Source organism: Contarinia nasturtii, unplaced genomic scaffold (genome assembly GCF_009176525.2).
Source record: "Contarinia nasturtii isolate CC-2019 unplaced genomic scaffold, AAFC_CNas_1.1 Cnas_scaffold_695, whole genome shotgun sequence".
Lineage (NCBI taxonomy): Eukaryota > Metazoa > Arthropoda > Insecta > Diptera > Cecidomyiidae > Contarinia > Contarinia nasturtii.
Genome location: NW_022198046.1, coordinates 8536646 through 8552700, shown reverse-complemented (window position 1 = coordinate 8552700; position 16055 = coordinate 8536646). Strand labels below are relative to the sequence as shown.

General features: G+C 33.4%; 1 long non-coding RNA gene across 4 annotated transcripts; it reads left to right on the top strand.

Annotated features, from left to right (window-relative positions):
* The first annotated feature begins 7008 nt into the window (after positions 1–7008).
* On the top strand, positions 7009–15543 carry LOC116341142. Of its 4 annotated transcripts, none has more exons than XR_004201134.1 (5): positions 7009–7123; positions 7199–7326; positions 14190–14794; positions 14861–15049; positions 15259–15543. It is a non-coding gene; the product is annotated as an uncharacterized LOC116341142 (long non-coding RNA). The 4 variants fall into 4 exon arrangements; XR_004201135.1 differs by lacking the exons at positions 7009–7123; positions 7199–7326 and adding an exon at positions 14006–14127 and having other exon boundaries at positions 14190–14402; positions 14503–14794; XR_004201136.1 differs by lacking the exons at positions 7009–7123; positions 7199–7326 and adding an exon at positions 14006–14127 and having other exon boundaries at positions 14190–14649; positions 14703–14794.
* The last annotated feature ends 512 nt before the right edge of the window (positions 15544–16055 follow it).

Sequence of the window (16055 nt, the reverse complement as noted above, 5' to 3'; positions counted from 1 at the left end):
AATATGCTGTGCAACGATACGGGAAAAAAAGTTGCAAGTAATTTTTCATTGCAATATTCCAGAGAGACTTTGACTGTACAAAATTGTGTTGTATTCAATTTGAAAAATAACGAAAGTAAGTCTTGAATGCGGCCGGATAATCCGTCGATTTTGATTTTACCAGTATATCGGTATTACACGAGACACTCCTTTTGTTATGGTTATCGAATCATATTTATCTCAATCGACCATATAAAATGAAGTTGTATTGGCCGTTCTGTTTTATTGAACATTGGCCAAACCTTTTTGACTTCTTTTCGCTCGTATTTAGTTTAATTTTTGTCGTCATATTTCATTGCTAAATCATTTTCGATCATTTTTATTTCACCACTTGGACCATGTGAATGTGAATTAAGTGTTGCATTGCTATTGAATTGGTTCACAACGATAACGATTTATTATGATGGTTATTTCGGTTATTTGTGTCTACTTATACCCAATTATCTGTATATTTTATTTCGAAATTTCGATACATGAAATGAGCGGATGTTCATTTACAACGGCGCATAAATTCATTTATTTTGTAATCGAATTTTCGACTTTCATATTTAAATGGAAGCTCATTGAGATAAGGGTCCAGCGAGACTTATTTAATAATAAGATTCAATTCAAAATTCTTATGGATAATTTGTTTAAATTTAATTGTCTTAATGAATATAAAGAAGCGTAAAATGAAAGAACCGACAATGACCATCACCACCAATTCAAATTCATTCATGAATTAAAAAAAAACAAATAGAAGAACAAACATCGACCCTTTGCCATCAGCAGATAATTAAAAATCGTTTAACATCAATCGAAAATGTTACTGAATTCATTCATAATTCCAACGCATTAAACGATTAACAACAATCAAAAACGACTTTTTCATTCCATATCTAGTCTAGGCGACCTACCCCAACGATACTTTTGTTTCAACCCTTTTCAATGAAAATTACACGCCGACGTCGGCAATGGTTAAATGCACAGTACTTATTATAATGAAATAGTTATCGGTTCGACGAGATAATGAATACTCTTTGAATATTCGAATCGTTTAATCGACAGGCCAAAGTGGTGTGTGCAAGCGTTATCATTTTCAAATTGCTTTCGTCGCGTTCTTCTCTTTAAGGGTATATACACATTTCTACTGAAACTGGATAAATTCTAATCACAATACAATTAGTTTGGATAGATAGATATTTAAATGAGGGGCCAAATGCATTTATGAAATAAATCAATTCCACGTGGTAATGGTTTCTTTGGAAAAGAAACGCATGCATGTAATAAATAAATTGAATATATCATTTGTTCCAATTTTATTTTTATCTAAGTGATGATGCCTCTATGTTCGTCAAGAGTTCCAAACACTACATCAACACTAGCTACCGTCTTCGTCATATCGTTGACTATTGCTAAAAATAAAAGACGACTCTTGAAAATTAGTTCGATTTTAAAGTGCTTGAGACCATGTTTGTGCAATTTTATGCTTGTTTTTATTTATTTTCGTATGTAAAATGCATGTAATTGAGTGGAAAATTGGTTTGAGTGTCTCTCAGACATGCATAAAAAGTGTCCAGAACCATTTCAAACGTATATATCGGCAAAAGGAAAATGTTTGTATGAACGAATGACTTCAAGACTTCAAAAGTGCCTATTACACAAGTTAATACAAGTACAACGAATTGTATTTTGAGCAAAGACTGTTGTGGTTCACGCAGAGCAACCGTTTTGAAGGACGTCGTCAACATTAAAGATGAAAGGCGACATGCACATGCGCGCAGAAAATGTTTAACGTCTCCGCTGAGTAAAATGTTTGATTTTTTTTTTCAACGGAAAACAGTGTAGTACGGTGTCTATGTCTAGTCTAGAATGATATGACACTTACACAAAACAAATCAATTTGTATGTTAGATTTGAGCCGCTCTTGACGTACCGATCAATGTCGGCCAACTTGCTTCCATCAAAATCAGAAGGTCTATTTCGAAACGATTTTACTAAATGATTTGAACTGGTGTTTTTCTTGAATTCATACCTCTTTAACATTGCGCCAGCTCATTTTAATCGTTAAATGTTCGTTTTATCTCTGACATGAGCTTGCAGTTTTTACATTTAACTCATTCCGCTTTTTTTGTTTTTATTTGCCGACTCTTTCGGTTTTTTTTAGTGTTTTATCTTAGAAATTTGAAAACATGAACCATGGTCGGCTTTGTTTTAATTGCTGGTAAATTGTTATAAACGCCGGTAATTGAAATGGGCGTCGGTGAAAATGGTCGATCCGTGATCTTGGCATTGATTCGAACCAAAAACTACAATTTTTAAATGATTTCAAATGAAACAGAAAATGTTTTTAATTTGACTGAAAATGTTTGCCGCTAATGAAGTTATTTGAAATTGGGAATATTCACGATAGAAATGGGTTTCTTGTGAAGAAATGAGAAAAAATCAATTTAAAATTTCATTTACATTTTCTTTATTTTAAACGATACAATCGATTATAGAAATTACAGCTGTAACAGAGATATGATTTTCAAGAATGTCGTAGGTATTTTTTCTTCAAAATTGATTTATTTTCTAAAAAATGATGGATTTCGTTGAAACAAAAAAAAATGGTGGTCGCTCCAATTTCATATTCGTTTTTTTTTAACTTTTTGTAGCTAATTATATGAAGCCAAAAATCTGGAGCCAAAATGAGTAAAAAAAGGAGTTCACTGTCTCCGAAGCGTAAAGAACATGAAAAAAGAAGACAGCATCGACGAAACACAACAAAAATCCCATACAGAACCAGTTCGTTTAATCTTACGAAATCATCTTGTTTCAAATTTCTTGTATGAAAAAGGAGTAGCGCGTAAGCCTAGTTAACGTGATGTAACATAAGTAAGATGTCAGCACAGCTCATATGTAAATTCCAAATGAACGACGACAAAAGTCCAATAAGAATCATCGAACATTTAGACCACCCGTTAAGATTTATGTGCTCCGATTTTGATGTGTCTGCGAATGCGCACTGAATTATGAACCACACAATAAATTTTCAGGCGACAATTTTTCGATTTATTCAAATATAAAACTTAATATTAATTTACATGATGTCTAATTTATTGTCTGATTGCTTTTGTTTTCCATTTGTCGCGGTGATCCCATTCCAAGATTAATCAATTAGTTTAAATTTTGTAAACGAATTCCTCGATTTTTCTCATCGTTTTTAATTAATATTCGATAGACATAAGCCACACAAAACAAGTTGTATACCAATGTAACCAATCGCGTGGTAAATGATCGTCAATCAAAAATTGAAATTGAAATAAGAAAAAAAAACTGTAGCTTCTTCTTCAAGTCTTCACTAGCGTTGGAGTGATTTCCAATTTGCAATGCGACATGGTGCGATCATATCAATGAATTGATTCTTTGTTATTCAAACTGCAAGTTTTCACGTACGCGATGGTAAACGAGTTTAGTACAGCACGTGAACTGGCAACACAAGCATTCAGTGATTTGATCTTCATGTTGGCCAATTACTGTCCACAAATACAACGATATTTGACTTTAGCTGTGAAACATTTTAATGAGGTTCTTACGAAGCAACTGAACTTGAATTGATTAAAATCACCGAGCGAAGGTAATACCAATTTTCTCAGTCATTGAACATTTAACAAATTGGTCGATCATGTGACAATTTACTTGCGAATACTAATGAAAATACAAAAGCCAGAAGAATACTGTAATAATACCATATGTTGAGCGGAAGGATGCTGATGCAAAAAAACAGCGTTTTTAGATTTTGAAAGTGACAAAAAACTCATGCAAAGGATGTACCTCTCTTGATTTGTGGGTATTGGAACTTTACTGCAAAGCGTTCAACGTTTAAAAGAAATCAAAAGGCATGTTTCTTTCAACTTAGAGAGTCATCTTCAATGCTTAGAAGAAAAATGGTCAAACTCGATTTTCATAGTTTTTTTTTTCCGAGAAGAGTTTTGATTATAAATTTATTGTGATATTTTATAATATATTTATGATTTTGCGACTTCTTTTTATAGTTTCGAATCAAAATAATCTGTACCGAAAATCAAACGTTTGCGACACATCAAAAGTTCCATGGCATTGTTTTGACTAAAAAAATGGGTCCATTTGTTAGAAAACAAAGCCCATTTTAAATGGGCATGATGCCGTATAATATTTGTTAAATATGCGCCTTCGATCACCAACAGAGCGATGCATTACTCCAAAACAATACGATTCGCAAACCTACTGATAAGCATAAAAATCGATTAGTCCCATTTGATCCCGGTAATTCGTTTCCTTTTAATTTGTGAAAAAAAAAAACACAAAACTGAAAGTGACCCAAAGATTTTGTCACCTTTTGTTTCGCCCTTTAATGTTTGGCCGAATCATATAGCAAGACAAAACTGACCAACAGCATAGTTTAAATCAAACATGAATTGCTCTCATTTATCGTTTCGATCTCTGTTGAATAGACTAGATTTTCCCTTACTCATTCGTCGGCAATTCGTTTGCCATTTAGCCTTTTCAATCGATTTCTATCTCTGTGCGATAAACCGATGCAATTGTTTTATTTTCTGCTTGGTTTCAGTCAGCGCACAATCGGAAAGGTGTAGTTTTATTGTGTGCAAAACCATGAACAATGTAAAGTGCTAAAAACCAATAATAGCTGTGACAAATGCCGAACAATATTATGCTTCGGACCGTATCGAAATGACCGTATGCCATCGTCACGCAGATTAGCGAATGATACACGTGTTTTCAACATTTTTCTTTCATTTCAATATCATCAAAAGTGATCACCATCTGTCCGATATATCGAGTCAATTGATTACAAACATTATTTTTTTTGTGATTGACTTCATTTTCACTTTCTTCTTCTGGCGATACATAATAACGATTGGGGTTGATGCCAAATCGTCTAGTCATGCATTTGCATCTTTGTAGCACGTTCGACCATTTGATTTCAACTTAAAATCACTTTAGACACTTCTTAGTGTAGGCAATTCTTTTGAGTCGGTGCAGCCATTGAGTCTGCCAAAAATCGATTCGAATTCTGTAGTTCCGAATTCAATTGCTAACAATGTTTTCAATTGAATGTATTGATACAATAGTATTCCATCAATTAGTTGTGCTTTTAGCAATAAATACAATACGAATACAATGGACTTTTACAGGATCTTCTTCCTCTTGTTCCGAAAACAGAGCAAAAAGAATGAAGTAAAATATGTCACTTCCTCTTCAAATCATATACAGTTACGACACGCACATGAGCATACAATTGAATTGAATTTGAAAGAAAAAGTAAAAAGAGATCCAGTTTGAATGGGTGAATAGACAAGACGAAACAAAAAATGGATAGATTGAAATTATTTTCCGGTAACGATTGTTCCGCAAAATAGTCAAAGCAAAACAAAGCAAAAGGAATACACAAGCGAGTGCATTTGAAAGTGTTTTGAATTTGCTTAGAGACAAAAAAATATTGCCAACATTTTACCTTATTTCACACTTAATGCGATTTTCTACTTGAGGTTCGAGTGACTGTCTTCTATCACACCATTTCAATGCTAAACAGTGTATAACAATTAAATACTTTTGTGCCGAATCAAAAGGGAAATATCATTTTGCTTAGACGATGCGTCATTGTCTACTTCGATTTCTATTCGGAAGACAGGTTTGTCTCGACAAAATACAAAAGAGCAACCGACTCAAACATTTTCAAATGGCATACCATTCAACTCAAAAGACTAGACAAATTCATCCATACAATTATAAATTGAATGAAAATAATTCACAGAACAATGGACTTGGTTGTCTGTGCACAAAAAATTTATTAGCGAAAATTGTTTCCAAGCTCGCAATTTTTTTGAATTTTAACGCGACAATCTCCCTAATCCCAATCTTATTGCGTTGGTTCCATATTTTGCAAATGAAAAAATAAACTCGTTTTTAATTTGCAATTCAAAACGATGATGTATACATGAAACCATATTATATTCGAAGATTTATGTCAACTATGTCGCAACCCTTTTTCATTAGACCGTTTTTTTTCTACCTCCGAATCATTAAATTGTGTCTCTGACAACGTGACATTTTTTCATGTCTTAAGTTTTCGCTTTTATATTTTGGTAACAAAAGATTTCAAACGGAAAAAAATTACACCTCAAACGACAACACACAAAAAAACGAATCTCATTTTTTTCTATCTCAACAATAAAGAGGGTTGCAAATCTTTTTTTTGAAGATTTATATACAGTGATACAGGATTTATTGGGATTTCGCCATTAATATAGGTGTTGATGGAAAGTTAAGATTGTGAAAGGGGTTACATTTTTAGAGAATATTTCAAATTGGAAAAATGTTTTCTTTGTCACTTTCATTTTGAATTGGAAAAGGGGTTCTTCCGAACAGTTGCACTATTTTGTGACTTATTCGAAATTGAATGCAATATGGAGACGGTTAAGTATTCTTTAATGGAATATATGCAAAATTGCATGCATTGATAGCAAAGCGCTGATTTATAGAACGAACAGTTTGCACACATAAATGATTGAGCAGACAATATATTTGGATTTTGTCATCTGCATATTTCAGCTCATCTGGATAACGTTAGGCGATGATACGAAATGAAAACAATAGAAGTGATTGTTATAGTTATGGTAGTATTTTTATACCTATACAATACAATAATCACTTCTATTGTTTTCATTTCGTATCATCGCCTAACGTTATCCAGCTGAGCTGAAATATCCAGATGAGAAAATCCAAATATATTGTCTGTGATTGAGAAAATTATTTAAAATGGCATGCATTCAAGTTTTTAAACGGTTTGAGTCCATGGTTTTTATGAAAGAAAATAACATATTGCTTTGTGCGGCATTTGTTAAGTTGATAATTCCTTGTAGTTGCTTCAAATAGAATTAAAATTGTAAATAAGGCATCATGGGTCACACAATTATAACCGAGTTTGATATCAAGAGTGAAAACACAATAAATTAAGTTGGAAAAATATTGTTAAGTGTTTATTCATCAAAAGTGGCAATGCATACGAAGTAAAATGAATTTTGTCATTTATATTGTCTTTTTATTGTTGGCAATTTGGAAAGTAAGTAAATGTGAAGTCGAATCTATGAATTTTCCATTGAATTACATTTTTTTTTAAATTGTAAATTTGTTCAAGGTTTATCTATCTTCAAGAAAAAACAGTGATGATGAATGAGTAGTGCCGAGAATAAAGTGTATCTTTAGTTTCGAATGTTTCTTTTAGTTCAAACCAAATAGTATACATTCGCTCATTTTTTCCCCAGAGTAAGTATTGCGATTCTATCAAAATGTATATTATTCGCGTAACTTGTAGGTTTTTTTCGGGAAAGCAGGCGCCAAATCAAGTTTAAGTGTCTCGATTAAGTTTGTGACGTGAATTCAGTGCGGCGATAATATTAAATGTATGTATTGAAATCGATTTATATCGTTTTGCAATCAGCCAATTATCGTTTCATTTCGATGCACACTGAAAATTATCGATGCACTTGATACTGTGTATTTATATACGTGGCCTTATTTCAGAGTTCATTTTTCAACTGTGGCGCATCGATTCATTATTTCGTTAATGTCACTCCTCAGGGTGGATATTCATTTTTTTTTTCGTTGGTGAATCGCATGCGCTGGTCACTCGAGGCTTTAACTGGATTACCACTGCTTGGGATTTGGTGTTTTCTTTGCCAATATGTACCTTAATTGTAAGCGACTTTTCGCTGTACCACTGTAGTGCTACCGGTTACATTGATTCTTTCCACATCACTAATACACAAAGTGATTATTTTTTTTTGCTTTTTGCAGCACGAGTTATTTATTACTTTATCTGCTGGCAAAACGCCGAAAGTTAATAGCTTCTTTTAATTATTATTTGTGTTATTGTCGTACAGCAAATGGAGCAATGCATACACACAAATATCCCTCAAGTAGTTGCTGAGTTTAATAAATATCATTCGCATTTATTCCCTCTGATTCGGGCAAATAAATTTAATATTTATTTAATTTGTATTCTAAAAGGTTTGCGTATGTATCACCAGATCCAAGATAAGATCAGCGCTAAATTCATAATAACAATTCACATAAATAAAGCGAGCTCACCAACCGAAATTCTCAGGAAGTACCATACTGCCAAATCGAAGAATATAAATGATTCATTTATTAATTGCGTGTGTATGTGCACCGATGCACACGCATGCGAACAAAATATTTTGCGCCGGAAAAAATGCACCACACACATGCGATAGGATCAAATTTGGTCTGAGCAGATAATTATCAATTAGATCGTTCATTTGCATTTAACGGTTTGTGAGTCTTGCTTAAGGGGTCTCCAAATATGCCTAAACATTTTTCACCGATACAAAAACATTTTTCAAAAATTGAATAAATACATTCAAAGTCAAGATATGTTTATGTTTTTTTGAGACCCCGACTCTGGTCACGATTCAATCGTTCGAATGCCGATCATATCGACTGCATTCGTTTTTCACCGCACACCGATATTGTGAATTCACCACATAAACGTCAAGAAAAAAATGTTTTAATTCAGTAAGTTCCCAAATTGAGTAGTTGATGTGGTTCATGGATTTATGAATTCCAAATATGAATTTTCGAAATGGTGAAATAATATTACGATGATTCAAACCGCGGTGGAGGCAGTTCAAGTTCACAGCACTCTATGACATAAAATCGATGGAAACCAATCGATAAAATTGCATGAGTAAAAGTGCTTTTGATTAAAAAAAAAAAAAGAAGCCTGAAAATATGCTCGTTGTGCTCTGTATTCGTTTTTGGGCATTGCGATATAATAATAAACATTCTTGCGTGGATCAAAATGTACTTGTGTCACAAATGAAAAACAAATGGTCAAACCATAACCGACTGCACAGTGTGCGCACGCAAGTAATAATGAATTTGAAAAAAATGGTGTGATTTAAGCAGGCGTTGACCGATAAGAAAAACACATTCCAAATACGCTACGCACATTCGCTGGCATCGAATTCATACGGTTCCATCGAATGGCAATTCCATGTATTCATGGCACGTTCAATATTTTATCATTTTTATGATTTTGTATGACAAAAATGTATATTCAATAATTTTTGCTCCTTTTATCGGTGCTAAAATGCGAAAAATCGCCAAATCGAAACACACATAGCGTGCACAACAAAGACCGGTTAGTCGGAATAAGAATGAAGAAATGAATAAAATAAAATTGAAAAGTAATAACTTGAAGTAAAGTGCAAGACCAGAAGCAGTCTAAAAATTTATTCAATTCTAATAAGTGGCGATCCGAAATTTCGCAAAGATCTTATCCCGAAGGAAATGCGCACAAAACACATACCCCTCTCGGCTCTTCCAAATGTGCCATTTGCCGGTCGTGTGATCGGTATTTCGGATTTTTGGTCGTCGGACGATTTTTTCGCATAATTTTTCAATTACATTTTCGAATATCTTTTTTCCCTCTTCCGATCGATAAAATAATATTTTCCTATCAAACACGCTGTCATATTGTGCGCCCAGGCGATTTTTGTTCCTACTCTTTCTCTTATAAATTCGTTCGCATCATCACTTTTACCACCTTCCATGCGGCAATGAAAGAAGAAGGAAAAAAATCGAAAACAACAACGCAAAATCGATGTGCCATAAACGTTCGTTTTTTATCTTCTATGGAATTCATAAAGTGAAAAACAAGTCTTTTGATTTTATTGGAATACACCATATAAATATTGACGTTATTGTACATTTGAAGAGTAAAAAAAAAAACGATGCAAAGACATAACAAACAGACTGTAAAGTTCTTGTCAGTGGATGGTTTTTGTTTCGTGACAAAACTGTTTCAAACATTTAATTCTTAATTACCTCGACAATATCGAATTGACTGATGTAATTGTCCGGTTTTATTGTTTAGCTTCCATTTTTTTTTGTGTGTGATGTTACTTTAGTAACGTATTTTTTTTCTCGTCATCGTCATCATCATCGTTGACATACTTGCGTGAAATGATTGAGCAATGCCTGAGAGCGTGTGGCTCTCTTTTCCGTCTTGATCGATTCGTTACTTTTATTGATCGTACAATAAAAACAATTACAGTAATAAAACTTGAGCGTAGAGAATACGAAGAAGAAGAAGAAGAAAAAAAATAACCAAAACATATAATAAATCGAAGCATCGTGTTGATTTTCTGCCTTCGCGCGCGACATTGCTACACACAGCATCAAAAACACAAAATGCAACATCGCTTGCGATCAACAACAGCACCAATTCAAGTGTAAGTTGATTTCACAGTTGACTTATTGTGTAGGACTGTCTTTCGTTAGCCATACAAATATGCGATTGCATTCGATATATATCAAAATTGAATATGTTGAAATAAGATAAATGAACGTCAACGAACCAAAGCGAAAGGAAGGCGACAACTATATGGTTGGATATGATGGTATCTTGGATGCCATTACGCCAGTAGTTACCATACAAGATATATTGGTATTTAATCAATCGTGAGTCGAATTGTGTTTGGAATTTTTAATGATATGTGCGCTATTCGCGTGTGATCCAGCCAGGAAAAAATAGACACAACCGATGATTAGAAAATTTATTGAATCAATAAATGAGCCAACGGAGTTTCGACGGGATGGACAATATTTGATGGCATAGGAAACATGATTGTGTTTAATCCATGTATATTTTTTTCCACTTTGTTGTTATGGGACATGTCTTTCTCTTTCTCTCTTGCACGCTAGCACTTTATTTATTTTTTTACTGTGAATTCAATTTCACAGTCAATAATGATGGACGGTAATAATGTAGGTGCGTAAATTTTGCTTGTTCGCAATTTCTCAGTTTGATTTTCAACGAAAGAGACCAGGAGAGAGGGAGGAGCAGAACACTCTTGACGTGCGGATAATTTGAGTGCAATAAAAATTCGCTTTTCCTTTTTGTTTTAAATGAGCGACAATTTTTCTTTTCGTTTCGCGCAAATCATGCGGATCTATTTAAAATTGTTCCATATTCGTGTGTTTGTTGCAATTGGATAATCATTTGGTGTTCACAGTGTTGATGCTGTGGCGTCGCTTGTCTTGTTTACGTCGTTTTTAATGAAACAGAAGATTGGCAGAAAAGAATTACACCGTATCAAGTTACGTGCTAATGACATTGTACACAACGCCACAGAATAAAAATATTGCATTAAATCTCTTGTTCCCGCTCTCTGTTTACCTTTCTCTCTTTATCCAATGCTTGCAAAATGATCCATCACATTACATGAAAATCCACAATGCAATGCAATGTTTAAGTTAACGAATCATTTAATTCGTTCGATGCGGACGAGTGCAGTGTGGTGTGGTGATCCATAGCATTTCTGTGCAGTTTCAGTATTCCAAATCATTTATATTGTTTGTATATGAAGATATATTCACTTTAAATTGAATAGTGAGAGATGAAGACGATGTTGTGACGACGACGACGACGACGGCGACGGCGGCGACGAAGATGATGATGAAATAAATCGAAGAAACGAACTTTCTTTGATATGTGTACTTAATTAAAAATTATACTTGTTACCGTATCGCATTTTGATCAAGCTTTACTTTGATCGATACATTCGACTTGAATGTGTGATGTTTGTCTTTTTGTTTCTTATCTTTCCGTTTTGTACGTTCGGCATTAAAATCGCGCTATGCAATTGTAGCATTCGATGCGTATCTTTGTGTTCTACTTTAGAAGAGAGAAGGAGAGACATTGGCGATTGGGCCTTAATTAATTACAAAGTATTTTTCAATCTCAGAAATTGATCGAATGCCATCGATCAAATCGAAACAAAAGATTTAATCTCATTTTAGTCAGGGGACATTTTTTTTTCTTTATCTCGGATCACTTGTTTCTTTCATAATGCACCACTTTCGTTCGCTCATTAACACAATGGTCAATCCCGAAAAGTGAAAGAATTTTTGAATTTCCGCACAAATATTCTTTTTTTTCAAGAACGAAAGCGCGTTCAAAGAGAGCAAAAACAATTGAATACATATTCCGGTCCGTACACAATGCACCGTTGATGCTTTGATCACTTAAATGAAGATGCACAATGCCGCTTGAATGCTTTCCACTTCTTCAGTCTCAAGTCATCAATTATATTTAATGTTTGCGCTGTGGAAGTTTTTATTATGAAAATGCAACTTAAACGTTTGATATGTTTTATTGCATTCTCGCGATGCGAATCCATTAGTAGGCAATTAATTTGCCCGTTCCTCCGGGGCAATCTCATCCTTTTGAATGCGGACGTTATGCATAATTTATGCAATCGTGTGAATGTTTACAACAGATACACAACTCTCACAACACACACACACACACAAGCTCGAAATTAGAATAATCAAGTTCAAAGGAGTTGAATAAACGTGCGCACACACCCATACACATGAGATTGCCTTCACATCAGTTTTTAGACAGGTTTTGTCAGTCGTCGCTCCTCTCGTCGTACCGTTTAGCAAATCAATTAAAATAGACTCGGTAAATGCAATGATTTTAATTCAACTTTTTTTCTTCCGCTGCAACATCTCAAATTGAATTCGCTGCACATCACAAACACTGAACGCAATTTAAATTTAACCAAATTAATTTCACTGCTGAATAAATTTGCTACTAATTGGTATGCGAGAATCTGGCAGGTTGAAGCTGACTTCGCATGCATCAAACGAGGACCAAATGATATAATAATTTCTATGTGTCCAATTACGTGTACCTTCCATTTTGATCATAAATAAATGAGATTATTTTTTTTCCCCACCTCCCATTCTGGCACATTTTGTGCACGATAAAAATAAAACATTCAAATTTCCATTATTTCGTTTGCATGAAAATGATCGCCAACGGTGCTGATAATCCGATATTAGATATGACCATTTTTCAAAATATTCGTTGCATAAATGAAATTTTGTGTACGAACCAAGTCAGTGCATGTTACAAACCTTGAATCTAAATAGGATTAAGCGCACACTTTATGCAACATATATCGTGGATATAGATGGATCTGTATCGATGTGGATTATAATTTATGGGTTCATTGTTTTCTGGGTGCATTACTGCGTGTTGCTCGTGATCGTTTACCAAGTAACGTGTAAATATTTTGTTTTCGAAAACTTGCTCTTTAGTTGATCATCTTATTCCTAATTGCACCACGGTGTGACTTTTTGTCCATATTTTGAATAATAATCGACGAACAATATTCACTGAAATTCCTCGGCATAATAATTTCGTGCAGATGATACAATGATCAGCGATCACAAATAACGAGTAGTAATAAAAAGAAAATTCATCGAACAACGATTATGTACCTTTTCGGTAGGATATTTTGCACTTTACAATTTCGATTCGTTCGCTAAGTAGGTGCTGTATGCAAACAACCCATCCATTTATCAATTTAATAATTCAAGATTGGCGGTGATCGATACCGATTTGGTTTCGGGTTAAAATGATTTACAAATTGGTGATCAATTTTGAATTTATGAAATTGAAAAATGTAGCCAAGTCAATTTTGTTTGCAAGATGCATTGAGCCGTTGATCTGATATCATCTGTCGAACGATCACGATTCATGTGCCGTATTTGAAAACAAAAATAATTTTTTTAACCACAATAAAACATTGTATAGAAATACTACAGTTTTATTTACTAAAATTCAATGTCTTTTGTAACAATTCACATGATTTACATTCAAAATCTTTCCTCTATTAGATTATTCGATATTTTTTGACTAAAAGCAATTTTTCAGTACTATCAGCCTTTTGCGAGCTGTTAAAGCGACATTTTATTGAGAGAATGAAATTGAATGTTTGAAAGTATGTGCTTGTTTACTACATGATAACAGTACCGATACAAACAGAAGCAATAATAACAATGTGCCAGTCAAAGGTCATTTGATAGATTAAAATGAAACTGTTTGACTCATTGCGCAGTGCAAACTTTATTTAATTCCAGAATTAAATTCACGTAGTTGAAACACAGTTTATATCAATCCGGTTAAAATGCAGTTAAATGTTAAAACCTCACACAATTTTTATGATATTAGTTTTAATTTGTCAAGTGAGTTAAATCTAAAGCGGTTTAAGTTATAAATAGAATTAATCGTGATTTCTTTTCTAAAGTTACATTTTTCAGTTGGTTCTTGGAGTTTCTCACAAAAAGATGATTATAGATTTCAGTTAGATTTGTGGCCTGATTATGATACAGAGGAGCCAGAGTACATGGAAAAAGAGACTTTAAATTCAGCTGTAGTTGAAGATCGTGATATGATAGATTATTGGTGATTTCTAATATGGAACAACAGTGATTTCTAATATGGAACAATGAATTTTAATGTAAAAAAAACGATTTCAAAATTGTGAAAATGAAAGAAATAATCAAAAAAATATACGTGACACGATACGAGTAATTCTTTTGTATTCACATTTACTTCAGTGTTTAACTTTAACATTCCGAAACTGACCAAACACCAATATAAATAAACTGCATATCAACACATTTAATCAAAGGTCATACGATAAGGTTGTGCATTGTTCTAAAATTATAAGGCAAACCAAAATGGCTTCAACAGAGATAAATAAGGTTCATTTCACTTTCAAATCCTATATAAATGGATGTTACTCATTTTAACAAAGTTCATATTTGGTCTAACCGTTGCAAGTAAAACTACATAAAAATGGGCTACAAAGCTTGCTGCATTCTCGTATTTATTGTCATAATTTGTCAAGTAAGTACCATTCGTCGCAAAAAAAATTGAGAATATTTTGTTAAAATTGACATTTTCAATTTAAAGATGTGTTCGACACTTTGCATTCCGCAAGAGAAGGATTTCAAAATTGATGACTTGTTTGAAGAGATAGACTTATCGGAAGATGAAACTGAGAAAGTGCCGCAAAAAATAAAGTCCAGCTAAGATGATTCAACTTATTATTATAATAATTAATTATTAAGTAACCGATGCACTAACATCAAATATAGACCGGTGAGAAACGTACCGAAATTATGCTCAAAGTGTAACACAGCTAGCGCCACGACGGAATTCAATGTAATCTATACTAAGTTGCTGCCCACTAGTGAAAAGACTTTTGCTCAGTTACAAACAATAGGCTAGAACTCCATAGCTGTACGCAGTGGCGCTAGCTGTGCTACAGTTTTGCATTTTATACAGTCTCTTATGGAACATAATTGCAGTGTGGTGAGAAATGATGCAACTGTGTCATCAGACATATAAGCAATAGCAACATGTGTATCTTATTTCAACAAATTGGACCGAAATTTACACCATTGCCGACGTTTTTTATTTCCACCAACGCTTTGAAAATTTTGGCGCACGAAGGTGCCAATTTTTGTGTTCGACATAACAATCACTTTCACATCAAAAATCATGTTCAGCTTTAAAATAATAAAAAGTGTTTAATTTTGTCAAACAAGTCTTATTTACAAAATAAAAACTAAACATGGATAATACTTATTGAATACCACATGTGTTTTTATCAGTTAATATCTTTTAATTTTTCATTATCATTATATACTTGTAAGTGATAAAGAATTGTTTACTTTTTATCACGAAAAAGGACTGAGGCTAAAAATGAAACAATAACCAAAAATAAATCAGACTATGTCTATATGAGTGGAAATATAATTTTTATCATATGTTTTCAACATGTGGTTTGAAGTAATTATAGTCAAGATCTCGAACTAAACAAAAAGTCAGAAGAAGAGGGTGAGACAGAAGAAGACTTTAAACTGAGACTTTATCGTTTACCAATCAATATTTGGGCCATTTATCTACTTTTTGTTGTATCATTCACTGAATTACAGTATTCGTGTCTGTTTGATGCATTGAGTGTAAATTCTTTCATATGCTCTGTTGAGCTCCATCCATATTCAACACGTACAGTATGTTTTTTGTTGCGAATTCAGTGCATTTTTTCATGTACACTATGCGATTGATGTGCATTCAATATGAAACTTTATTATGCGTGTTG